The sequence below is a fragment of the Trichosurus vulpecula genome, chromosome 5, assembly GCF_011100635.1.
Source record: "Trichosurus vulpecula isolate mTriVul1 chromosome 5, mTriVul1.pri, whole genome shotgun sequence".
Lineage (NCBI taxonomy): Eukaryota > Metazoa > Chordata > Mammalia > Diprotodontia > Phalangeridae > Trichosurus > Trichosurus vulpecula.
Window position 1 is genome coordinate 18,854,205 of NC_050577.1, and position 26,244 is coordinate 18,880,448.

At 43.2% G+C, this 26,244-nt stretch overlaps 1 pseudogene; it reads left to right on the plus strand.

Moving 5' to 3' along the window:
* The first annotated feature begins 2,640 nt into the window (after nucleotides 1-2,640).
* LOC118851847 lies at nucleotides 2,641-3,091 on the plus strand (annotated as a pseudogene).
* The last annotated feature ends 23,153 nt before the right edge of the window (nucleotides 3,092-26,244 follow it).

The following is a 26,244-nucleotide window of genomic DNA, read 5'->3' on the forward strand; positions in this document are numbered from 1 at the left end:
CCTCTTTCATCCCTGTTCCCCATGATAAGGTGGCCTCACTCCTCACCCTGTTGGCTAAGCCAGAGGTGGCAGACATCTCTAACTCCTCACATGACCCCATTCCATCCTGTTTCCCCTCTGTCATTACCATTCTATCACTTATCTTCAAACTCCTCTACTGACCACAAATATCTCCAGCCTCCCAAAACCCTCACTTGGTTCTTGCATCCCACTAACTATAGTCCTATATCTCTTCTGCCCTTTGAGTCTAAACTCCTTGAAAGGGCATCTACAATTAGTGCCTCAACTTCCACTCCTCTCACTCTCTTCTTAACCCTTTATAATCTGGTTTCCAGCCTCTTTACTCTGCTGAAACTTATCTCTCCAAAGTTACCAATGCTCTCTTAGTTGCCACATCCAATGATCTTGCTTCAGCCCTCATTCTCCTCAACCTCTCTGCCCTGTGTGACACTGTTGATCATCCTTTCTTTCTTGATACTCTCTTCTCTTTAGATTTTTGGGATACTGCTCTCTCCTGGTTTCCCTCCTACTTATCTGAATGTTCCTTCTCTGTCTCCCCTGCTGGATACTCATCCAGATCATGCCCTCTAGCTGTAGGCATCACACAAGGTTCTGTCCTCTTCTCTTCTCCCTTTATACTACTTCACTCAGTGATCTCATTAGCTTCTATGGATTTAATTACTATATCTATGTTGTTAACTCTCAAATCCATCTATCTTGCCCAGCCTCTGTTGATTTCCAATCTCCCATCTCTAACTGCCTTTCAGACATCTTGAACTGGATGTCCAGTGGACACCTTAAACTCAACATATCCAAAATGGAATTCATTATCATTCTCCTCTAAATCTTCCCCTCTGCCCCAGCACCCTCCCTATTATTGTAGAGAGCAACACTATCCTACCAGTCCCTCAGGCTCAAAACTCAATTCTTATCTGTCATCACCCCTCCATAATCTCATCTGTTGCCATCTGTGGATATCACCTTTGTAATGTCTCTTGAATATGCCCCATCTCTCCTCTGTCACTGCTACCACTCTGGTATAGGTGCTCATAACCTCATGCCAGCTGGTGAGTCTGCTAGCCTCACATCTCTCTCTACTCCAGTCTATTCTCCTAAAGTGTAGGTTCAACCACATCACCTCTCTCCTCAATGGACTCCAGTGACTCCCAATCCCTTCCAGGATCAAATACAAAATGCTGTTGAGCATTCAACATCTTTCATAACCTAGTCCCTTCCTGCTTCCCTACTCTTCTTCCCCCTTATTCCCCACCACATAGTCTTTGATCCAGTGACACTGGTATCCTGGCAGTTCTTCTAACAAGACACTCCATCTCTTGGTTCCAGGAAACTGAGGCCAGGAGACACAAATTGACTTGACCAAGGTAATACAGTGGTTGAGCAAGGACTAACATCCAGTCTTCTTGGTTTGTTTCTCTCCAAGTCCAGAGCTCTTTCCAGCACACCTCCTTCTCAGCTGCTCACTTCTAGTACTTAGTAACAGACCACGCTGGCTATTCCCCACTTCAGCTTGACTTTAGCATAGACCTGATGGACTGTTTGGGCACCAGACAGAGGGGGTGGGAACAGAGGACAGAATGCGGAAAAGGTTCCTAGCATTTTCACATGCCTGAGCCCTGTGAATATAGAGCCAAAATAGACACATGATAAAATTTAATCTGCCCTTTAGCAGCTTCTGAGTTACACAGCTTACAGCTCCGAGGGCTGGCAGCACTTCTGTGTGGTTCTTATGGTCCATGGCCAGTAGCTCCCCAGCTCTCAGAAACAAAGTCTAGGGTTTCTTTTTCAAAGGTCAAGCCTGTCATGGTTATTATTTTCTTGTTTGATTTGTTTTCAAGAGCTGGACCTTTGGAAAGAGGACCCAGAATCTGGGTCAGATTCTGGAGCTGTTTGATTTTTACCAGAGACTGGGACTGGAGTTGGTGGTGATGAGGGTGATAAAGATGATGGCGGTGAGGTCATGAGCATTAGAGCCAGAGCACCTCATACGGGTGTCTTCAGAGTCTCCAACTCTGTGTGGAAACATTTCAGGGAAGTGAACTTCTTTGGCATCACAGTGTGGACATCTGATTAGCCAATAAAGCCGACAGTACTGTTCGTTCAACAGAAGGGGACCTTATTAGCTGCCTGGGATTTCCTAGTACATCTCCAAGCCAGTTGCCATGGTTATGCACCATTGTCTGAAGTTTGCCAGGATTTCCAAAACTACAGAGATGTCTCCTCCATTCTGCTCAGATGTTTTACTCTCAGAACCAAACTCTCAAGCCTTTGGGAAACTAAAAGTACATCCTCCTTAACTAAACGATTTGTGCTAGAGATAAGTAGATATCAGTTCTTAAAAATAATAATGTCAAGGTCTGTCTTCTCTTTACTTCCTGCCGGCGGCCGGCCGCTCCGGCCACCGCTCGCCCGTCGCGCGAGGGGGATGGGGGTGGGAGGGGAGTCCTGCTCTCGCTGCCTTCTGAGATAAAGACCCCACCCGGTGCAGAGGCCAGCTCCTTCCCCAGTGTCGCGGGGAGAGTATTACCTGCCCCATGGGGTGTTGGAAGAACGTGAAAGAGCCGTAGACGGAGTCTTTATTTCCCTCCTTTTGCCCCCCCCCCCCACCTTTTTTTAGCCAAAATGAAGTTCAATCCGTTCGTCACCTCAGACCGAAGCAAGAACCGCAAGAGGCACTTCAACGCGCCCTCGCACATCCGGCGCAAGATCATGTGGTCCCGCTGTCCAAGGAGCTTAGGCAGAAATACAACGTCCGCTCGATGCCCATCCGGAAGGACGACAAGGTCCAGGTGGTTCGTGGGCACTACAAAGGTCAACAAATTGGCAAGGTAGTCCAGATTTGCAGAAAGAAATACGTCATCTACATTGAACGTGTGCAACGAGAAAAAGCTAATGGCACCACTGTCCATGCGGGAATTCACCCTCGAAAGGTAGTTATCACCAGATTAAAACCGGACAAAGATCGCAAAAAGATTCTTGAACGTAAAGCCAAATCCCGACAGGTTGGAAAGGAGAAGGGCAAATATAAAGAAGAAACCATTGAAAAGATGCAAGAATAAAATGGTCTGTTGTACAGTTGTAATTAAAAATGAAAATTAAGCATAAAAAATAATAATGTCAAGTTATAGTTGGGTTGGAAGTGTACTCATCATTGGAGGCCTTTAAACAAAGCCTGAGTATGTTGAAGAGAATATTCTTCTGTTAGGAATATGATAGCCAGTTAGGTTCCTTCTAACTCTGAAGTCCTGTGATTCTAAAATTCCACTTTATTATTTTTTTTTCACTTCCGAGATTCTGGAAAAAGTTCTAGAAGAGATTGCATGTTTTCTGAATCCCTTTATGGACATTTATGAGTCCTTTGGTCTTTTCTATGGAATGAAATAAATGCTGTTCTTGCCCAATCGTATTTGCTATGCTACCTTCAGTGCTTGTACAGGAACCTGAGGACCTTATTACTCACATAGTCCTAGATGTCTGGGCACAAACTTTATTTGGCTATTTCCCAGAATAAACTTGTGGTAGGGTCACATGAGGCAAAGAGGATATGCATTTTGGGGAGAAAGGCGGTCAGTCTCTAAGATTAGAACCAGTTCACGTAAGCCCCAATCTTTAGGGCCATTGGTTACATTTGTGGGTCTGCCAGCAAGTTATTTTTCTCTGATACAATATAAACTCTTTGCGGACAAAGCTGTTTCATTTTGATCTTTGTAACGAAGGATCCGGCACAGCACCTGAACGTATCAGGTACTTTATAATCAATCAACAAGCCTTCTATTAAGTACTTATCGGGCCCCTGCTAAGTACTGGGGATGGAGAAACAGAAGTGGGCAAAGTCTGAGGCAGCTTCTATTCTAATGGAGAGGAGGGTACTGCTTGTCAGTATTTATAGATTATATACAAAATGGATACAAGGTCATTTGGGGAGGAAGGGCAGTTAGTAGGTGGGGGGGGGGGGGCGGATCAGGAAATGCTTCACGTAGGAGGTAGCCTGGAGCTAAGTCTTGAGGAAAATGCTTGTCGATCTGAGGTTAATCTAGGATCATAGCACTTAGATTTGGAGGGAACTGAAGAGGTTAGCTAGTACAACCCTCCCATCTTACAGATGGAAAAATTGAGGCCCAGAGAGATGAAGTGACTTGACCATGGTCAGTAAGTAGGAGGGACAGGGTCAGAGGCAGTGTGGCTTAATTGTGTTTGGAGCCAGAGGACCCAGGGTCACCACCTACCTGAGGGGCTTCCCTTTAAGGACTTGCCTATTCACATGGGTGGTTTGTCAAGAGGGACAGCTGCCAGAGGGCAGTATTTTTACTGGACATTTTTCCTTAGGATGACTCTTGACCACAGTGAGGGAGCCCTGGGAAATGGCAATGCATCCATGGGGTTGCCATAATGCTTTGACAGCGAACCTTTACATCTGGCCTCCTTCCTTCACTTTGGGACACACCAAAGTGAGTGTTGCTAGGGAGGAGTTGGGGGTGGGCAGAGAATTTGGGGCTGGGACTCACAGCTCCACAGCTGAGCCTTGATAAGTGCTGAGCAGCCATATCCCTGTGAAGTGAATTTCTCTAGCCTCCTGTGGCCTCTCTTGGCCAAGCAAAGGTACTGTAACAGTATCTTTGTTCAACAGTATCCATCTGTAACAGCTTCCCCCTCTGTTCATCTTCTCGGGCCACCAGCCATGGAGAAAGTGGCTCGAGTCCTTTCACCTGCTGACGGGTATCCATATTCTACCCCTTGCCAGGGACATTCTACAGCTTGATATTTCTGGCAAGACACTGAGGAGCAAAAATAGAACCTGATAAAACAGAAAAACCAGTCTTATAAAACAGAACAGTGCTGGCGGCAGAGTCTAACACCTTCTTTCTGCAGAAATAAGATTGGGATTCCTAAAGAACAGGCTTGGCCATGTCACTTTCCCACTTAAGAAGATGCTATGGCTCTCAGGACAAACTACAAATTCCTCTATTTGGTATCAAAAGCCCTTCACAATCTGGTTCCAGTCCATCTTTCTAGTCTGATTTTATATCACCACACACACACACACACACACACACACACACACACACATGCTCGCGCGCACTGTATATTCCAGACAATCTGGCCTGGCCTGACAATACTTCAATCAGTAAATAAACATTTAGTAAGTGCCTACTATGTGCCAGGCACTGTGTTAAGCACTGGGGATACAAAAGGAAGCAAAAGACAGTCCATGGCCTGAAGTAGCTCAAAATCTAATAGGGGTAAAAACAAACCAACAAACTTCTACCAAAAAACTATACATAGGATAAATAATTAGCGGATGGAAGACCTTAGAATGAGAGGTTGGGAAAGGCTTCCTGGAAAAGACAGGATTTACACTAAGACTTAAAGGAAGTTGGGGAAGTCAGTAGGTAGAGTTAAGGAAGGAAAGCCAGAGCCAAGAGATGGAGTGTCTTTGTTCAGGGAACTGCAAGGAGGCCTATCTCACTGGACCAAAGCACAGGTGGTGGTGGGGAGTAAGGTGTAAGAAGACTGGAAAGGTAAGAGAAATTGGGCTATGAAGGGCTTTGACAGTCAAGCAGAGGATTTTGTATTTGATCCTGGAGATGATGGGAAGTCACCAAAGTTAACTGAGTAGGAGAATGATGTGGTTGGCCCTATGCATTAGGAAAATCATTTTGGTGGCTGAAATGGATTGAAGTGGAGAGAAACTTGAAGCAGGTAGACCCATGAGTAGCTACTGCAACAGTGCAAATGTGAGTCCAGGCACATTTGCTATTCTTTATAAATGCCATCTCATTTCCTACCTGTGAGCCTTTGCCTCTCATATACATGGTGTTCTTCCTCCTCATCTCCACCTCTTGCACTTCCTAGATCCTTTTAAAGCTTATGTCAAATGCCACCTTCTATAAGAAGCCTTTCTCCATTCCCTACTTGTTAGTGCCTCAAAAATCATTTTGTATTTTTTTCATATTCTTAAATTTTACTCATTTGTAGACGTGGTATTTCTCTCCAATAGCATATAAGTAAGCTCCATGAAGACAGAGATTTTCCTTCCTGTCTTTGTAAACTTAGCACAGTGCTGGCACTGTGCCTGCTGGCAGCTGTTGGCTGGTTGTTGTCCTTTGTTCTCAAAGAGGACCAAAATGGCATCACTATGATACAGTCAAGTTTCAATGTGTCCGATTATGGCTGATCAGATCCACAATATAAGCTCAGAATGCTCTACCACAAATAGTCCATGGAATGTTTGGGGTCGATACTCTAAATTTGCGCATCCTGCATTTGAGCTGTTTCGATTCTGCTTCGCTCATAGAGCACAGCATCTTCTCTGATGCGGGCATGCCGTGCTGAGCGGTCCTGTGCCAGTGTCTCCCATGTCACACAATCAATTCCAAAGTTCTTGAGACAGACCTTGAGAGTGTCCTTGTATCATTTCTTCTGACTACCATGTGAATGCTTGCCCTGAGTGAGTTCTCCATAAAAGTCTTTTGCATTTGAACAATGTGGCCAGCCCATCAGACTTGTGCTCTCTGAAGCAGAGTTTGAATGCTTGGCAGTTTAGTTTGAGTAAGGACCTCGGTGTTTGGTATCTTATCCTGCCAGGTGATCTTCAGAATCTTCCTAAGACAATTCAAATGGAAGCGATTCAGTTTCCTGGCATGGCACTGGTAGACTGTTCTGGTTTCACAGACATACAATAATGAGGTCAGCACCATAGCTCTGTAGACCTTCAGTTTGGTAGCCAGTCTAATACCTCTTCTCTCCCATACTTTCCTTCCACCCAACTCTCACCTGTGGCTGGAAGCTGTAGGTGCTTGATCAATGCTATTAAAGTTGAATTGACAACAAGAATGGCCTGAAGGGAGATCTAAGAGGCCTGAAGGACAAGGGAGGAGAGGAAGAGAAAGAAGACTTTGGGGAAAGAACACTAAAGACAGGAAGAAGAGGAACCAGCAAAAGAGAAAGGAAGGTGCCATTAGAGAGGTAGGAAGAGAACCAGGTGGGTGTAGGGTCTTTGAAGCCAAGTAAGAAGAGATTATTAAAAAAAAGGTGTGGTTAGAGATATCTATGCCGCAGAGAAGTCAAGGTGACAAGAGCTAAGAAAAGGTCATTGGATTTGATGACAGGAATTGGTGATTCAGCCAAACTTTGCTGTCTTCAGAGCAGAGCCTTGATTCATTCTAAGCAACATCATGAAAAGGAGGCATGTTTTTGGACCAAAAAATACAGTTTTTCTTTTTTGGATTTATAGTGGTATATGGATGTGACTGTGGACTACTAGCATCTCCAATGAATTAAAGTTGATCATCCAAAGGGCGATGGAGAGGTACACATGGAGCAAGAACATTACAAGTGAAGAATTGGTGAAATGGTCTAAAAAATGTCATCAGAGAAAGAAATATAAGATTGAGAAAAAGTCATGGATTAGTTACATAACAAGAGCAAGGGATAATTGTTGGCTAGCCACCAGGCACCATTCACATCCAGGTAGTATCTAGAGGAGCGGAAGCTGGGACTCCTCTGGTGGATCTGCCAGAGGATATGGACAAGGGTCTGACAGGATGGTCACAAACGGGTGGATTGGGATCTGTATGTGTCACTGGAAGAAATACATTGATAAGTGTTGGGTTCACACATTACACAGAAGGCCATGCTTTCTTTAAGAAAAAACTAAATTCCAGCAGAACCAGGAGAACATTGTGCGCCGTAACAGCCGCATTGTGCGATGACTGACTCTGATAGACTTAGCTCTTCTCAGCAACGCAAGGATCTAAGACAAGTCCAAAAGACTCATGATGGAAAATGCTGTCCACATCCAGAGAAAGAACTACGGAGTCTGAATGCAGATCGAAACATACTATTTGTTCTCTTTTGTTTTGTTTTGTTTTGTCTTCTTTCTCGTGGTTCCTCTCATTGGTTCCAATTCTTCTTTACAACATGACTAAGGTGAAATCATGTTTAGTAAGAATGTATATGTAGAACCTATATCAGATTGTATACTCTCTTGGGGAGGCAGGGAGGGAGGGGAAGAAAATTTAGAACTCAAAATCTTATGGAAGTGAATGTTGAAAACTAAAATTCAATTAATAAAGGATTATAACAGATGAAAAAAATTAAATTCCAAGTCTCCAATTTCAAAGACTACAATTTCCACTATTTTTTTGGTGGTGGGTCTAAACTATAAATTTCCAGCTTTTCATGGACTATTTTCTCTTCTTTTTTCTTTCTTTTTTTAATGAGTTTTAAATCACTTTGATATACTGGCTTTTTTTGATTGATTTGACTGTCTTTGTTGGTTAATGAAGAAGCTGGTTAATGAAGCCCAGAGGAATTATGTGAATTCTCATTTATATGGCATTTTAAGGGTTGCAAAGTGCTTTACACATGCTCTCATTTGATCCCCACAACCACTCTGTGAGGTAGATGCTGTCCTTATGACAGATTCCCATTTTACAGATGATTCTCAGAGAAGGTGAAGCGATTTGCCCACTTGTCATTGTACGACTTAATGTGTGAAGTAGGATTTGAATCCAGTTCTTCCCAACTCAAAGCCCAGCCCTTGATCCAGTTTACAAGATATCTTAGTTGGAAGGAATCTGCTTCATATCCTGGGGAACATTTGTTTCTAAGCTGGCAGAGGAAAAGTGGGGGGTGTTTTAAGTCCTGTGAATTCTTTGCCTTTGGGCATTTCTGCTCCACAATGGAGCGAGCTGCTTTCCCACGTACTGATCTGAGGAAAGAGGGATGCCTTTGATGTTGGGTCAAAGGGGAGACGAAAGGGGCTGGCACAGGTAACAGGCACAGGCTGTCGTAAAAATCCTCTTCCATCCTCACGGGCCATGCCCATAAGGAAGAGGAGAAATACAAAATGACCATCCAAGCCGAAGGGCTTCTTCATTTCCACTTCCTGTGATCCCAAGTAGTTGCTAAAGGGAATTCACAGTTTCAGTTACATTTAGAAAGCTGTGCTCACGCTACCTGAAGTCATAAAATCCATTGCTGGGGGCTTCTAATTTATAGCAGGCAGTAAATGCTCGCAAATCAGACTGCGCTAAGAGAGATGTTGCTCAAGGATTTAATCCCGAGGATAAACCTGAAGCTGGCCCTTACTCTTCCTCCTCTATTGGAACATGCGGAGATGCTGAGTCTAGAGGACAGTCTATGAGACACTTCTCTGTGTGCCTCAGTTTAAAAAAATGATCATTGCCATTGGATTCTTCTAATGGAGACCACGAATTCCTCTGGTTTGGATGGCCCTGGTCTCATGGGTTTCTGTTCTATCTTTGTGCCTGCCATGTAGTAGGCACTCAATAAATGTTGGTTGGTTTGGGGTCAGTTCAACAAGTATAAATTGAGGACCTTATGCCAGGCTTTGCTGAAGATGCCAAGATGAGTGAGGTGCTGTCCCTACTGGGAAGGAACTTGAGTCCACTGAGGGATGAGCCAAGTACAAGTAAGTAAACAGAATGTGACTATTACCCCGCCCCCCCAATCCATCACCACATGAGGAGCCCCTCTGAACTGAGAAGGGCCAACAGCCAGCCAGTCCATCGCTGGGGTCCAGCTTGGTGGCACCCACTGGAATGCGTGCTCTGCTGGCATAGCCTCTGAACACCCAGGGGTACCTCCCTACCAAGACCACGGATCCAAAGGGGTCCTTACGTCCAACGTCTTGTGCTTTTAAATATAGATGCGTATAAGTACAGGTAAAACAAACTGGGGAACCCAAAGAAGGCCTCTGATAACTGCAGAATCTCGCAGCTAAAAGGCACTTCAGACGTCAGTCTAGTATAACATGGACCCAAACATATGTGTGTAGATTATATATATACATATATATATGCACATATATGTATGTATACACACATATGTATGTATGTATAGAGACACAAAGAGACAGAGATAGACAGGGAGAGAGAGATGGAGAGAGACAGAGATAGAGACAGAGACAGGACTCTTTTCATACTGTCATGTGATTCCACAGGATGTGGCCTTTGTCGCATGAGACCTTTTACAAAGTTTAGGAGTATGACAAGCAAGTAAAGGTGTCATCATTCATCTTTCTTGATACCATCTAAAGGAAAAGAGAACAAAGAAGGGAATGAGCATTTATATAGCACCTACTGTGTGCTATGGGCTCTATTTAGCACCTACTGTGCTAAGTGCTTTACAAATATGATTTCATTTGACCCTCACAGCGACCCTGAGAGGGAAGTGCTGCTACTATTATCTTCACTTTGCATTTGAGGAAACTGAGACAAACAGAGGTTAAGTGACTTGTCTGGGGTCACACAGTTAATAAGTGTCTGAGGCTAGATTTGAACTCAGCTCTCATGGGCTCCAGATCCCACCCTCTGTCTATCACACCCCATGCCTCTGTGGGAATAGGTGAGTCTAAGTCAACATAAACAGATGAGCCTGGGGGAGCAGGCTACAGAACACAGACTGCTCTTCCTATCCCTTCCCTTTCCTTCCCCCCTCCCCAGTAGGGACAGCATCTTACTTCCCTGGGTGGTTTTGATCTAGACAAGCCAAGGCTCAAAGCTTTCTGATGGTGAGGTGCAGCTCTTTGCCTCAGTTTTCTCACCTATAAAATGGGAATAATAGAATTTTCCCTGTCCTATTTCATGCAGTTGTTGTGAGGGAAAGCATTTTGTAGATCTCAAAGCACTACAGAAAGGCAGAGTGATTAGTAGTGATCAACAAACATTTTTTAAGCACCTACTACGTACCAAGCACTGTGTTGGGCTCTGGGGATACAGACACAAAGAGTGAAACAATCCTTATTCTTAAGGAGCTTCCACTCTTAACAAGGGAGACCAAAAGTGTATACATACATATAAGCGGAATAAAGATAAAAAGAATAAATACAGAGTAGTTCAGGAGGAAGGATGTGAGCAGTAATAGCAGCAGTGAGTCAGTCAACAATACAAGCATTGATTAAGTGCCAGCTGTTTGTCAGGTACTCTGAGGTGATAGACAAGAATGAAACAACCCCTGTTCTCTCAAGGACCTTACACTGTAATGAGGGAGACCACAAGTATATACATACACATATATGGAATAAATACAAAGAAATAGAAGGCAATTAGGGAGGAAAGAAATGAGCAGTCGTGGCAGTAGTAAATTGGTCAACAACTCACAAACACTTATTAAGCACCTACTATGTGCTGGGCTAAGTGCTGGGCATACAAAGCAAGGTAAAAATGAGGAACTCAGCCAACATCTTACACCATATAACAAAATAAAGTCCAAATGGGTACATGATTTATATATAAAGGCTGATACTATAAGCAAATTAGGAGAGTAAGGAATAGTTTACCTGTCAGATTTATTGAGAATGGAAGAATTTATGACCAGAGACAAAGAACATTATGAAATGCAAAATGAATAATTTTGATTACATTAAGTTGAAAAGTTTTTGCACAAGCAAAGCCAATGCAACCAAGACTAGGAAAGAAGCAGAAAATTGGGAAAGAATTTTTACAACGAGCATCTCTGATAAAGGCCTCATTTCTAAAATATATAGAGAACTGAGTCAAATTTATAAGAATACAAGTCATTTTCCAATTGATAAATGGTCAAAGGATATGAACAGGCAGTTTTCAGAGGAAGAAATTAAAGCTATCTATACATGAAAAAATGTTCTAAATCACTATTGATTAGGGAAATGCAAATCAAAAGAACTCTGAGGTATCAAATAACACTATCAAAATGGCTAACATGACAAAACAGGAAAACTGTAAATGCTGGAGAAGATGTGGGAAAATGGAAACACCAATTCATTATTGGTGGAGCTGTGAACTGATCCAATCATTCTAGAAAGCAATTTGGAACTATGCCCAAAGGGCTATAAAATTTGCATACCCTTTGACCCAGCGATACCACTTCTAGGGCTGTATCCCAAAAGGATCATAAAAATGGGAAAAGGACCCACATGTACAGAGATATTTAGAGCAGCTCTTTTTGTGGTGGCCAAGAACTGGAAATTGAGGGGATACCCATTAAACAAGTTGTGGTATATGAATGTAATGGAATACTATTGTGCTATAAGAAATGATGAGCAGGCAGACTTCAGAAAAACCTGGAAAGACTTACTGTATTTCCCCATATATAAGACATACCTCTTTCAGAAAAATTTGGGGTCTAAAAACTGGGCACATCTTATACAGTGGATGTAGATTTTTTTACTTGTGTTTCCCGCTTTTTCACGCTTATTTTTGCGCTCATTGTTGTAGTTTTTTTTACTTGCATTTCCTGCTTTTTCACGCTTGTTGTCCTTGTGCTTGTTGTTTTGCATTTGTTACCTGTATATTAGGTTACGTTTTGCCACATTCTGCCCAGAAATGGCTCAGAAAAGAGTTTTGTACAGCGCTGAATTCAAGTTAAAAGTGATCCAGTTTGCAAAAGTGAATGGAAATCGTGCAGCTGAACGTAAGTTTGGTCCTCCTCCAATTGTGAAAACAATCCAAGACTGGCTACAGGAAGAAGAAACCCTACTGAAAATGCCATGGCAGAAGAAGGCCATGAGAGGCAAGTCAGCAAAATGGCCTGATTTAGAAAGGGAATTGAAGATATGGATTGAAGAGCAAAGGGCAATTGGAGTTCCTGTGTCCACAAAGATGGTTCAGCATGAGGTGAGAAGAATTGCTGATGAAAAAGAAGTTACTGATTTCAAAGGAGGACACAACTGGTGCTTCAGGTTCATGAAATGGAATGGACTAAGCATGTATACATGCATCAGACTTGCCCAAAAGATGCCTGAAAGCTATAAGCAGATGAATAAAACCTGAGTTCAATAATTTTGTGTAATACATTTTTTTTCAAATTTCGGGCCCCCAAATTAAGGTGTGTCTTATACATGGGGAAATATGGTACATGAACTGATGCTAAGTGAAGTGAGCAGAACCAGGAGAACGTTGTACACAGTAACAGCCACAGTGCTGGATGACTAACTTTGAGAGACTTAGCTCTTCTCAGCAATGAAATGATCTAAGACAATTGCAAAAGGCTCATGATGGAGAGTGCTATCCACATCCAGAGAAAGAACTATGGAGTCTGAATGCAGATCAAAGCAGACTATTTGCTCTCGTTTTGTTTTGTTTTTTCCCTCTCATGGTTCTTCCCATTCATTCTAATTCTTCTTCACAACATGACTAATGTGGAAATGTTTGATAAGAATATATATGTGGAGCCTGTATCAGATTGCACTCTGTCTTGGGAGGGGGGAGGGGAGGGAGGCGGAGGAAATTTTAAACTTACAGGAGTGAATGTTGAAAACTAAAAATAAATACTTTTTTTAAATGAGGAGCTCACAATCTAATGGGTCAGGATGGAGAGATGGAACTGACACTAACGCTGGTCTGTCACTCAGGGGCTAAGGGGCCGTAGAGTGCAACGGAAAGATAATCAGCCTCGGCTCAGATCCCGGCCCTGGCACTTACCCGCTATGGGACCTCCAGGTCTATGATTCCTCTCTCTGAGCCTCAGTTTCCTCATGTGTAAAATAGGAACAAATATAACTCCTGACTCCTAGGGTTATTATGTGGATAAAATGAGATAATATTTGTAACATGCTTTGCCAACCTGGAAGTGCCAAACATATAGAAATGTTATTTATTATTATCATTATTTTTATCATTACCGTCCTCCTCAGGGAGGTCTGGGAGAAGGGCTTTGTTTGCCTTAAGATGGTCTAGAAATGTGATTTCTCATCATAGTTTAGATTTGGAAGTCATTTTCCTCATTACCAAACACCCAACATTCTCCACCATGAAATACAAAGCTGTAGAGTAGCCCAGGGGCAAGGAAAGGGTGGAGATCTGGTCTTCCCGTTTCTCAGTTGTCCTGACCCCAGCATTTTAGGTGATCCGTTTCCCATGGTAACTAACTCTCTAAATTCTGACTGAAAATTAGCCACCCTCCTTCCCTCCCCCCCCCCCCCCCCCCCCCGCCTCCACCTGCAGCACTCAAGGTAGCCGACAGTCTTGCGTATGTTCCTACATCAGCTGTCTTCATTGTCAAATTTAAGAACAGAATTTGCCTTTTCCCTAATTATTGAAATACCCAACAAGGATTCTCTGGAAGCCCCAATACGGACAGTCCTTTACCACTGAGGGGATCACCTTATTCCTTGAAACCTTAGCTCCTCTCAAGGCTTAGTCTGAGAACCACCTCCCGCAGGGGGGCCTTTCTGCTATCATTGCTCCCTCACATGACTCCATTTACTTTCAATACATTTTGTATTTGCTTACATGTGGATATGTTATTCCCTCCCAGGAGAATGCAAGCTCCTTGAGGGCAAGACTATTACTTTTTTGTCTTTATATGTCAGCACTTAGCATAGCACCTGGCACATGATATACATCTAGTGAATAAAGGTGATGAAAGTCTTCTGAATATTCAGAATTTCAGAATGGAAAGTGGTGGCCATGAGTCCAACCTGTGCCGGAAAAAAGATGTTTTTCTTTTTTTGCCTCAGAAACAGTCATGGAGCTTCTGCTCAAACCTCCAAAGAGGGGGCACAGCCTCTTAAAGTATCCCCGTTCCACTTCTGTTTGGCTCCAATTGGTAGGAGTTTTTTTCTGGATGTCCAGCCTAAATTAGCCACTCTACCAGCTCTGCCTTCAGGAGCTGAGCAGAACAAACCTAGCCCGGTGTGAACTGCTTTCATCAGAGATAAACGTCCCCCACTTTGGCACATGTGGAAGGAAGGCTGTCTGAGCTCTTCTTCTAAACAGGCTGACGCCTGCCCTTTGGTGCTCTCTGAGGGGCCCTACTCAGCTCTCCCAACACAGGAATCAAACACAGGGATCCCTGGAAGGGATCAAGGGGTCATATTTTACAGTTTTGAGGGTGAAACTGAGGACCCAAGAAGGGAAAGCACTTGTCCAAAGTCACACAGCTAATAGGTAGCAAAGCTAGGTGGGGAAAGAGAGGCAGAGTTTGACATTCTGGCTGCATTCTTTCCTCATAGACAGCCTCCATTCTGGGCTGCAATGGAAATCTGTGGGATAGGGAGAGAGAGGACCCAGGTTCAAATCCCAGCTCTGCTGCTTCCTCTCTATGTGACCTGGGACAGATCAAATCTGCCTTCTTCAGGCTTTAGACTACAGAGCTTCCAAATTCTAGATCTGTGGTCCTATGACTGATAATGGTCTAAAAAATCTGTGGTCCATTCTTCTCTTAGGGCAGCCCAAAGAGCCCCTGAATACTCCATCCCTACTCCCACTGATACACATACATACATATATGTATATGTTTGTGTATCTATATCTTAACTCTAGGATAGTTTTAAAAATTATTCTGGGGGGAGGGAAGAGGAGAGGGAGGGACAGAAAATTTGGAACTCAAAAACTTGTGGAACTGAGTGCTGTAAACTAAAAATAAAAAATAAATTCTAAAAAAAAGATGGGACTTGGAAAAAAGTATTCTATTCTTACCCCAAAAGCCATTATCTACAGGGATTTCTTGTAAGCATTAAAATAAATGGGTAAACACACACACACACACACACACACACACACACATATAAAATATACATACACACATACATATATATACACACATTGTAAATACACATACATATATACACATACACACATATATAAATACACATATGCACACATATACACACACATATATATATACAGAGATGGATGGATGGATGGATGGAAGGATGAAGGTGTGATTTCCAACATGGCAACAGCTTTGCTGCTCATTAGGGTTCAGGAGGGAGCTGGAGCCCTAGAAGTCCTATGCAAATAGACCCCAATGAGCACTTAACTAATCTGTTTACAGACCAGAGCTGCAAGACAGGCCTCGGTAGTTTCCTATCAAAGCAAAGGACGGGTCTTTATGGGCATCTGGCTGTCCCTGGATGGATTGTTTAAACCTGAGTCTCTTTCTTCAAAGTGAGATCAAAGGTTTTATGACTCCTAAATGAGTGCATTATTCCTACTCACTCCCTCCTTGTTTGTAATTTGCGTTTATTCCCCGTCCTGTCCCAGGTTTACTTGGTGAGTTACTGGGCTCTGAAACTCTCCAGGCAGCTTTATGGAGCAGGCTGTGAGAGCACATCCAGGGACCTGCCGCTCCATCAGCAAGGAGGCTGAGCAAGGAGCAAGCTGGCCCAAGAGGACAGGATCTGGCCATGCAGAATTCATTTGTGATTTCCTCCAGGAAGGGAAACCATCTGGCATAACTGGATTACCAGGATACTAGATATAAAAGGGAAAAGGTCCCCAACAAGAAAGGACTAGAAGAACAGCAAACTGAAGACAATGCAGAGTTTTCTTTGAAGTTTGAACCGTATTTTCTCCAAGAAAGGGCACTGAGAGGCATTTCTTTCTTTTTTTAAAATAATATTTTATTTTTCCCCAATTACATGTTAAAAATTTTTTAAACATTTTTTAAAAGTTTTGAGTTCCAAATACTATTCCTCCCTCCCACCCCTCTCCCCTCCCTGAAATAAGCAATCTGATATTGATTATACATGTGCAGTCATGTAAAATGTTACCATACTATTCATTTTGTACAAGAAGACCCAAACAAAAAAAGGAAAGAAAGTGAAAAATAGTATGTTTCAGGCTGTATTCAGACAACATCAGTTATTTCTCTGGAGGCAGATAGCATGCTTCATCATGAGTCTGTTGGGACTGTCTTGGATCATTATACTGCTGCAAAAAGCTAAGTCATTCACAGTTCATCATCATATAACCCTTCCCTTACTGTGTACAATGCCTACCTAGTTCTGCTCACTTCACCTCGCATCAGTTCATCTAAATCTTTCCAGGCTTTTCTAAAATCCTTCTGCTTGTCATTTCTTATAATACAGTACTGTTCTATCACAATCATGTACCACAAACTCTTTTCACCCTCAGGATTTCGTTGGTATACTGTTTGGATAGTTGTAACCACTGTAGGCTCATCGATTTATCTCTCCTTTGCACAGAATTTCCGTAGTCCTGCTTGCCCCTTTTAATGCCATTTAGAATGCCAACATGCTATTGCATTAACCTACTATGAAATCTGCAGAGTGATAGAGTATAAAGTAATGGATTTGGAGTCAAGGAACCTGGGTTCCAATCCCATCTCTAACATGATTTGTGTGACCAGAGCATTCAACAGTTGTAACTAAGGACCTTCCTCCCATACAGAGCTCAAAGTCAGAATTTTTTTGCTTAGGCAAGTACCACAAACTACCTTTAGAGCGATCATTTTTTGTGGAGTTGATGGAGGATACCATTTCACCCTGGGACACTGGAGTGAGGCACCAGCTGGGGAGTTCACTCTTGGGAGAAGAAAAGCTCCTCCTGGGGGAGGAACTCACCTCAGCCCTCCATCTGGTAGCTTCCCCATTTTAACTAATTATTCTTGTTAACTAGGTGCTAAGCTTTGCTCCAAGGCTGCTGAATGACTGCCTGCAGGCTCTGTTAGCACTTTTCCATCTAAATTCAGCCCTCTGGGTCCCTGGGCTATTTGTCCTCCCTCTTCAATAAACTCCAGTGGCTCCCTATTACCCCCAAGTTCAGACAGGAAATCCGGTTGGGCTTGCAAAGCCCTTCAGTTCAGATGGGGGGAGGGGGGCTTCCTACCTCCCCAATCTTCCTACACTTTATTCCCTTCTGGATACTGGTCATCCAGTGACACTGCCCTTGCCCTTCCTCAAACTCCCCACAGTTTTCTCACTGATCCGTCTTTCCCCAGTGGCTCCTCACCTCCACCTCCCAGCTTCCCTGGCCTCCTTCAAGGCTCAGCTAAAGTCCACTCTTCTGTTAAGGCACTTTTCCCAGTCCTCTTTAATCTTAGTGACTTCCCTCTCATACACCTCTGCCTCCCAGTTTATCCTGTAGATATCTGGTTAGTACACCATTGCCCGAGTATTGTCTCCCTCACACTGAGATTCTTGAGGGCAGATACTGTTTTTTTTTTAATTTCTTTATGTGCCAGGCACTTAAAGCACAGAACCTGGAATACAGTAGGTGCTTAATAAAGGTTTAACTTGGTTGTTGTAAGGCCCAAGTTAGATAATGTACATAAAATACTTTGCAAACCTTCAAGCACTTTATAAGATGTCAGTTATTTTTATTATAATTCCATTATTTGCCACAACATAGTATCCACAGGAGTCATTAACAGCAGATATGTGCCCACAGGGTTTAACTTGCAAAGGTGATGATTTCCTTCTTTCTCCAGTGGTTCACTCAGCTCACATCTGCTCCACCATCATTGACCTTTAACACTCAATTCCATCTATATGACTATGCCTTGAAAGGGCTGTGTTGCTTTGAGAACCTTGGGGCTTTTTTCCCCCCAGAAACTTCTTCCTTGATTTCTAATTGGAGCCACTCTAAGAACAAATCCAACCTTAACCTTCTCTCATTTGGAGACTCTTCTCTGTTGACCTTAGCCTTGACCTGAGGCCTGTGCTCTCCCTAAGCATTAGAAGTGATTCCTTCTCTTTGCTTGGTTTAGGGATGTTCCTTTAATGAGCTAAGAGTGCCAGGGAAACATGATGGCTCATTTTTGCTGATGAGAGCCTGCTAGTTAACTCCCGGTCTTGTGTTTACTCTAGGACCGCCAGCCCCTTTGTCTCGCAAAGCTCAGTCTTTGGCCAAAGGTGTTGATTACCAGTGGAATCATGGCATCCTGGAATTTCAGTTGGGCAGAGAGATGGGGGCTTAGAAGTCATCCTATTTGACCCCATCATTTTACAAAAGAGGGAACTGAATTTAGTGTTAGCAAAAAAAAAATAGGGAAATGTTGCTTTATTTTTCAGGGGACTATCTTTTTAGTAGCTGAAGTAGCAACAAGTACTTTAAAATGGCTTGTTGATTGATTCATTGTAAGGTCATGAGGCATTAACGTCCTTTGTAAGGCAGGATCTTGGGGTGGGGGGACATAATCGGTATGTGGCCAGCTCACCTTGGCTCTCAGCTTTTTTGTTTGTTTTGTTTTTGCTTAGATCTGTGGCTTCATCAGAGTTGGGAGTGAGTTCTAATAATGCAGAATACCTTTTTTCTTTTTTTACTTCTTTCTTCTTAGTGTTGGAAAATTGCCTGATGGCCCTGAGGGATGAAGTGATTTGCCCAGCGTCCCACAGCAAATTCCAGAAGTGAGACTTGACCCCAGGCCTTCCTGGCTTTTAGCCTGGCTCTCAACCCACTCTACCACATGGCCTCTCTTTCCTTATTTTTCCCATTTATTCAGGGTTCAATTCCTCTTGGTGATCCTTACCTCAGTTCTTTCATCCTGCACATTGTTGTGTTACTCTTCTCAGGCCTCTTTTAGCTCTGCTTACTTCCCTCTCCATAAGCTCATACACACCAGACCCAGTCTCCATACTGACATTTCTTTGGTTTTCCTAGAGCAGGGCTAAGAACTGAAGGAATCCTCAAAATGCATCTGGGTTCTTTATGCCTCAGGATGGTCTCTGACACAAAGATTCTCTATGTCAAAAAACACCACCACAATCTGGGCCAGTTTTAGCTCTGACCTAACCCTCTCGTCAGACTGTATAGTGTGTGCACAGAAGCCCATCAAAGGTCTCTCAAGGGGAATATTTACAAGGAGCCGGATGGTTCGCCTCTCAGAATGCCAAGAACTCTTTGAGGACTTGCCATCTATGTGTTTCTCTTCCAGAAGTCCAAAGAATCTTAATCAATCCTGGCATGTGCTCTTCAAAATGAAAAAAATTACATGCATGGCTTCCAGTGATTTGAGAAAATTCTCTTCTTTTTCCTTTTCTCTCAAGTGGAGGAGGGGTGTCGTACTTTCAGGTTGCGACCATCACTAGGGCATTTTTATTCCTGGTCTTAAAAGGAAAGCGCTAGACAGAGACAGGCTACTTTTGCTCTTCTCCACAACACTCCCAAGCAGAATCCGTGCTGGGGATTTATCATTTTTAATGACCAGCGAGACAAATGCCAAATTCTGGCCTTTTAGAGATTAAAAAAAAGCTCCATTCCCAAATTGGGGGGAGATGTGGACACAGCCATCGCTGCCCTTTGATTTTATGAGTCTGGCTGGGAGAAGGATTTCCATCGACTCTCACTTCTGCCAGCGTCATTATTTTTCAGATATTCCTGCTAATATGCAGGTCCTGACTGAGCACTGTATGTATGTCACGCTTATTTGACTGGCTCAGTCAAGATTAGATTCTCTTGCTATCTCTTTACTAGACATGATAGATTATCATTAATAAAATCGTATTGATTACTGAATCTACTCCCTGCTATAAAAGTCCTAATAAATGGGATTACTGTATGAGCAATAAATAATATTTAGCCAGAAGCAAATGATCCAAAAGTTTCTGGAAGCACATGCATGAAGTTGTCAAATTACCTTTCCAAAATCTTACAACCTGCTTTTAGGATGGGATAACCGCTTAGCGTAAGACTGGTGAATAATGGTCACCGAAATCTGATCTGATTCAACTGGATTCCATTTGACAAGCATTTCTTAAGCACCCACCATGTGCCAGGCACTATACTACATGCTGAAGATACCAAAACCAAAACAACCCCCGCCCTCCAGAAGTTTATGTCTCCAGGGGCATACAACACAGAAACTAGGGGATTTTCATTCTGGTCAAAGTGAAATCAATCTCCATTTTCCTTATGTATACTTGAAATACATAAAGAACACAATTAAATATTAAAAAGTCACACATATATCCATGCAGTGTGGAAATTGGCTGATGGCCCTTACATCTTGCATGTAACCATAACAAATCCCTACAATGTCTTTAAGGTCCTTCTTCAATTGAACAGAAAGACTGACTGAACCCTGTGTGCAGGCAAGCTGCTCCCTATTGGCCGCCCATTTGAAAAAAAACCCAGGGGGCAGTTATTCCAGCTGAGGCTAGCAGTAATGGGATATCTCTTGGTGAGCACTTGGCTCTGACAGCAACCGGGGGAGAATTTATAGATCTGGCCAACTCTCCCTGACTTCTTTGTCCAAAGGAGCATTTCATGATTGTCTTTGCAATGGGGAGAGCACAAATGCACCTGATTACTTAGAAAAACAAATAAAAAAATCAAAATCCCTACATTGAGGAGAGAATACAAGTCAGAGAGATTCCACTGTGGCTAGAATTGCGCTCTCTTCAATTTGGAGATGACACCATTACATCAGAAAGAAACCAAAACACATCACACATGCCTCAAGCAACGCTCAGAAAAGCCCCAATGTAAATGGAACCTTTGATAGAGTTTAGTGGGTGTGGGCATCATACACCTGAGATATGTCATAAGAGACTAAATGGGACAACAAGGTGGTTCAGTGGACAGAGCATTGGGCCTAGAGTTGGGAAGATTTGAGTTCAAATCTGACCTCTGACACTTACTAGCCACGTGACCCTGGGCAAGTCACTTCGCCCTGTTTGCCTCAGTTTCCTCACCTGTAAAATGAGCTGGAGAAGGAAATGTCAAACCACTCCAGTATCTCTGCCAAGAAAACCCCAAATGGTGGAGGGGGGAGTCAAGATGATGGCTGGAAAGCAGTGACTTGCTTAAGCTCTCCCCCAGGCCCCTCCAAACACCTGTAAAAAATAGCTCTGAACAAATTCTAGAGCTGCAGAACCCATGAAATAGCAGAGGGAAGCAGGGCTCCAGTCCAGGACAGCCTGGATGGTCACTGGGAAGGGTCTATCACATGGAGCTGGGAGCGGAGTGGAGGAGCGCAGCCAAGCATGGGCCACTGTTTCAACAATCTGGCTAGCAGCTGCTGCAAGGGGGGGGGGGGGCGGGCAATAAAACCAACAACAACCAGTTCACAGAACGCTGCAAGCCCAGGTTCTTTTGGTCTGCTTTACTAAGGAGTTAACAATCTTACTTTAATCCAGCATACAAATATCATTCACTTAGTTCAGGGGAAAAAGCCAGCACCCTGAGCTTCAGAGCAAATACAAACAAATTACAAACATCAACAGACAGAGCTTGTCTGATTCAATCTCAATTCATGGTTACCAGAGCTTAACAAAGTCTGAATATCCGGGTGCACAAGCTGGAGGGCTCTTAACTACAGCTACCCAGAGTCTCCACATCAGCACACCACCAAGAGTGAGGGCCCGAAGCAAAAAGCTCTGTCTTCTCTTTTTATGCACTCTTTAGCTGTCATCAAACGTCATCTAAGCAACCAGAACTTAAGCTTACTATTGGCTCTGGTCTTAGCAACTCTACTTAGGACCCATGTGACCTAAAATCGTCATAAAAATGCGACTTAAACCCACATGGTCTAAAAGCCTCTGATGTCACAAACATGTCTCTCAAAGCCATGTAAACCAGGCTTTTCCTTGAGGCAAGGAGGTTATCAAAGACTCCTAATTTAATCAAGGAAACAAAGGCCGAACTCTTCAAGGGCACTTAGATGAATGAGTGCTAAGAGCCCATCTTGATTCCCAATACAGCTGCACCAGGACCAACCAGACCAGGAGCTGGGCGGAACAGGTGGTAGGGCCCTGAATCATTGAGCTATGGCAGTTATCAGACTTCTCAATCCACAAACGCCAAAGACAACAGAGCAGGCTAGTGGAAAAACTGCTAGATCGGAGTGAGAGGAGTGCATGGCCAGCCCCCAGCCCCAAGGGCGGTGGAGGTAGTGAAGCTCTGCAGCTGCTTCCAGAGCTCCAGCTGCAGTTGCTTCCAGCCCCAGGCCCACCTGGTGGGAGGAATTAAGTGGGGATCAGAGTAGGAGTGCAGAGCCTGCTTTGCCCTGCTTGGATCTGGGTTGCTGTCCTGGTTGGCAGTTCTTGGGGGAGAAGGAGCGCTGGTGTGGCAGAGCTTGCTGTGTAGCAGTAGCTCTGAAAACAGCAGCATAGCCCCTAAAGCTTGGGACAAAGTACTCTCTACTCTACAAGCAGTCATACCCTGGCAAAAAGCTTAAGGGTCAAGTAGTTGGCTGGGAACATGAACAGGCAGCAAAAACAGACTCAGATTCAGACTCAGACTTTAGAATCTTTTTTTGGTGACAAAGAAGATCAAAACATACAGCCAGAAGAAGTCAACAAAGTTAGTTAAAGAGGCTACATCAAAAGCCTCCAAGAAAAATATGAATTGGTCTCAGGCCATGGAAGAGCTCAAAAAGGATTTGGAAAAGCATGTAAGAGAAGTAGAGGAAAAATTGGGAAGAAAAATGAGAGTGACGCAAGAAAATCAAGAAAACTCCAAATGGGGTCACAAAGAGTTGGACATGACTGAACAACAACAACAAAAAAGAGATTAAGCTTGTGGAACTGAATGTTGTGAACTATACATAAATAATTTTTTTTTAAAAGAGAGAGATTAAATTCTGAATGGCCTCAAAAATGCATAAGGGTACCTGTAACTTTTTTTTAACATATGACAAGGCACGCAGGTAACACTCATTTATTAAACCCTTGCTATATGCCAGACACTATGCTAACTACCAGGAATACAAATACAAGCAAAGGGAAAGTTTCTGCCCTTGAGGAGTTTTTGTTCTAAGCATCAAAGGAAGCTGGAGGAAAGGAAGATAAAGCCAGAAGTGGCAGCTGAAGCAGCTAGCCTCTGCCCTTCCCCCAAAGGGGCTCATCAGTGGAAGAAGGTGGCTAGTATGGTGGAGGAATATTGCAGGGTAAGAAGGTGCCAGGTACTGAGGGAAACTGCAGGTGGAGGAAAAAGGTCAGCTAAGGCATGGTGCCAAGTCTGTCGTCAGAAGCCCAGCTGGAAGGAGACAATATTTGCTCAAAGTTGCACATGCTTGTCATAAGAACCACTTCCAATGCAGAATTGCAACTCAGAATTATATTGTCTACTATACAGTAATTTTTCTTCTCACATTTTTGTTAGTTTACCTACAAGTTTCCAAATAAACCTACAAAACTCAGACTAGACTACAGTGACAAAATGGTCAAACATTTATTTCTTCAGGACACAAACCAAGCACTAAGTGCACATGTTCCATTCTTTCTGAACTGTGAGTGACTCAAAGAGAGAAACACACGATGGCCCCAAATAGGCAGTAGCTTATTACCAGACTTGTGCAAAAAGTAGTATAAGGGGCATACTTCAAAGGTTGAAGTCCATTGTGGGGACTTCCCCCATGTCTTGCCATCCTGTGCAACTCTGTCTCCATCTTCCCAAAAATCCTCCATGGAAGATCCATCCAATGAACTGGAGGCCTTTCTCTGAGTCTTTTAACATTCTGGGTATGACGCTTGGTCACTCAGTTTGCTCATCTGTTACCTATTACTCCCATTTGGAAAGTTCTAGAATCATGTCTCAATTTATTTATTGCATGCGAATCATCATTGCTAATAATATCCCATAGCCTACCATGTATCTCTCCATTTGTCTTTGGAAATTATGGTTCTAAATGCAGTCATGGGCCATCAATGGTGGGTTTCTATGAGGATAAGATTCTTGAGGTCAGTGAAAACAAAGCAAAATTTACCTGATGTGATCCAGCTGTCTTCTCCTTCTTATTCAGTTCTAGGTCCATTATCTCTCTGTAGCACCTGCTGCAATAAGTTAGTCACCCAATCGCCCACTTAATAAATCCTTGCTGACTGACTGAGTCTCCTAGGAAAGGCAAATAACGAAGTGGGGAAATGTCATTCCACCTCGGGCTCAAACATTCATGCAAAGAAACCTGGGTTATCTTACCTTGTGGCGCTCAGGATGAGCATAAGCCAAAAGATAACTATTAAGATAATTTATTCACCAACACCTTCCACAAGGTAGAGAAGAACTTGACAAGATCTTCAGGCCCAAATCAACCTATTCATGGGTGTTTAGTGATTTCAATGAAGCCAAGATGACCACAAAGGAAGAGACCAAAGAGTGAACTTCCAGGAAACATTTAACATCAGCTAACACTTAAACAGAGCATGACAATGTGAAAAGCACTTTACAAATATTACCTCATTGATCTGCACAACAACCCTAAGAGGAAGATGCTATTATCCCTATTTTACAGGTGAGGCAACTCAGGTTTACAAGCAGAGGCAGAAAGCAGTTAAGTGATTTGCCCAAGGTCACACAAATACTAGGTGTTTGAAGGAGGATTTGAACTCAGGTCTTTGACCATGGTAAACCATGAAGCAAATAAAATAGAAAATTGCCCTTGGGCTGCACATCTCCCTTCTCCACTTGTGTAGTGACAGTAACTGAAGAGTAGGAAAGGGGGCAGAGGACGCTGAGAGTCGCTGAATTTCCAAACTATCCACAAACCTGGGCTGCTGTCGGTACTCTGAAGGTGAGATACTGAATTGTATCTGTCTTGACATTCTTTTATTTTATTTTTTTTCTTTTTTGGAGGGAAGAAGGCAGGACAATTGGGGTTAAATGACTTGCCCAAGGTCACACAGCTAGTAAGTATATCAAGTGTCTGAAGTAGGATTTGAACTCAGGTCCTCCTAGTTCCAGGGCCGGTGCTCTACTCACTGTGCCACCTAGCTGCCCCCTTGACATTCTTTTAATAAACACAACTAGATGTCATCAAAGAAACATGATTGAGAAAGGATAGGTTAGTCATGGGCTGAGAGCAAGACATACCCAATGGGCAGCCTGTGTATTCCACTGGTGTCCTTATGATTTTGGGTCAAAGGGATGGAGTCACCCAGCATGGCAAGTAGATGTTTTATAGTGAATCTGTGGGAGAATATGGACAAGAGTTGCATAAGATGGGCAGACATGGACGGGTTGTGACTTTCCTCATTGGAGAGAATATCCACATCCAGGAGATCCCAGAGCTATTTGAGTAATAATAGTAACTCGTATTTATATAGCACTTGAGGGTTCAAAGAGCATTTTCTTTACAACTACCATGGGGTCTACTATGCAGAAGCATTATCCCCCTTTTTATAGATGAGGAAAGTGTAAAGGACTTGCCCAGGGCCGCCATGCCACCAGTAAATGCCAGAGGTAGAATTTGAATTCAGGTCTTTCTTGACTCCAAGCACAGTGTGTTTTCCTCTATATCATGTCACCTTGATCCTATAACTTCTGGGAAACCTCAATACTTCCTACTGATCAATGATGACACATCTATTTCCTCCACTGTGGTCCTTGTTCAGTAACCCATCATGACACGGTGACCATCCTTGATGGTTGAAGGCCCTACCAGGAAAGTGAAAGTCCTGGTGAAGTCCTACACTTACTTACAAAAGTTCTACATGGGGCCACAGACAGACTAAGTGTATGCTGGATGACCGGCCCAGCTAGGTGTGGAGAGGCTCCTTGTTAGCAGGTGGGTTTTTTTTAGCCACAGAAGCTCACA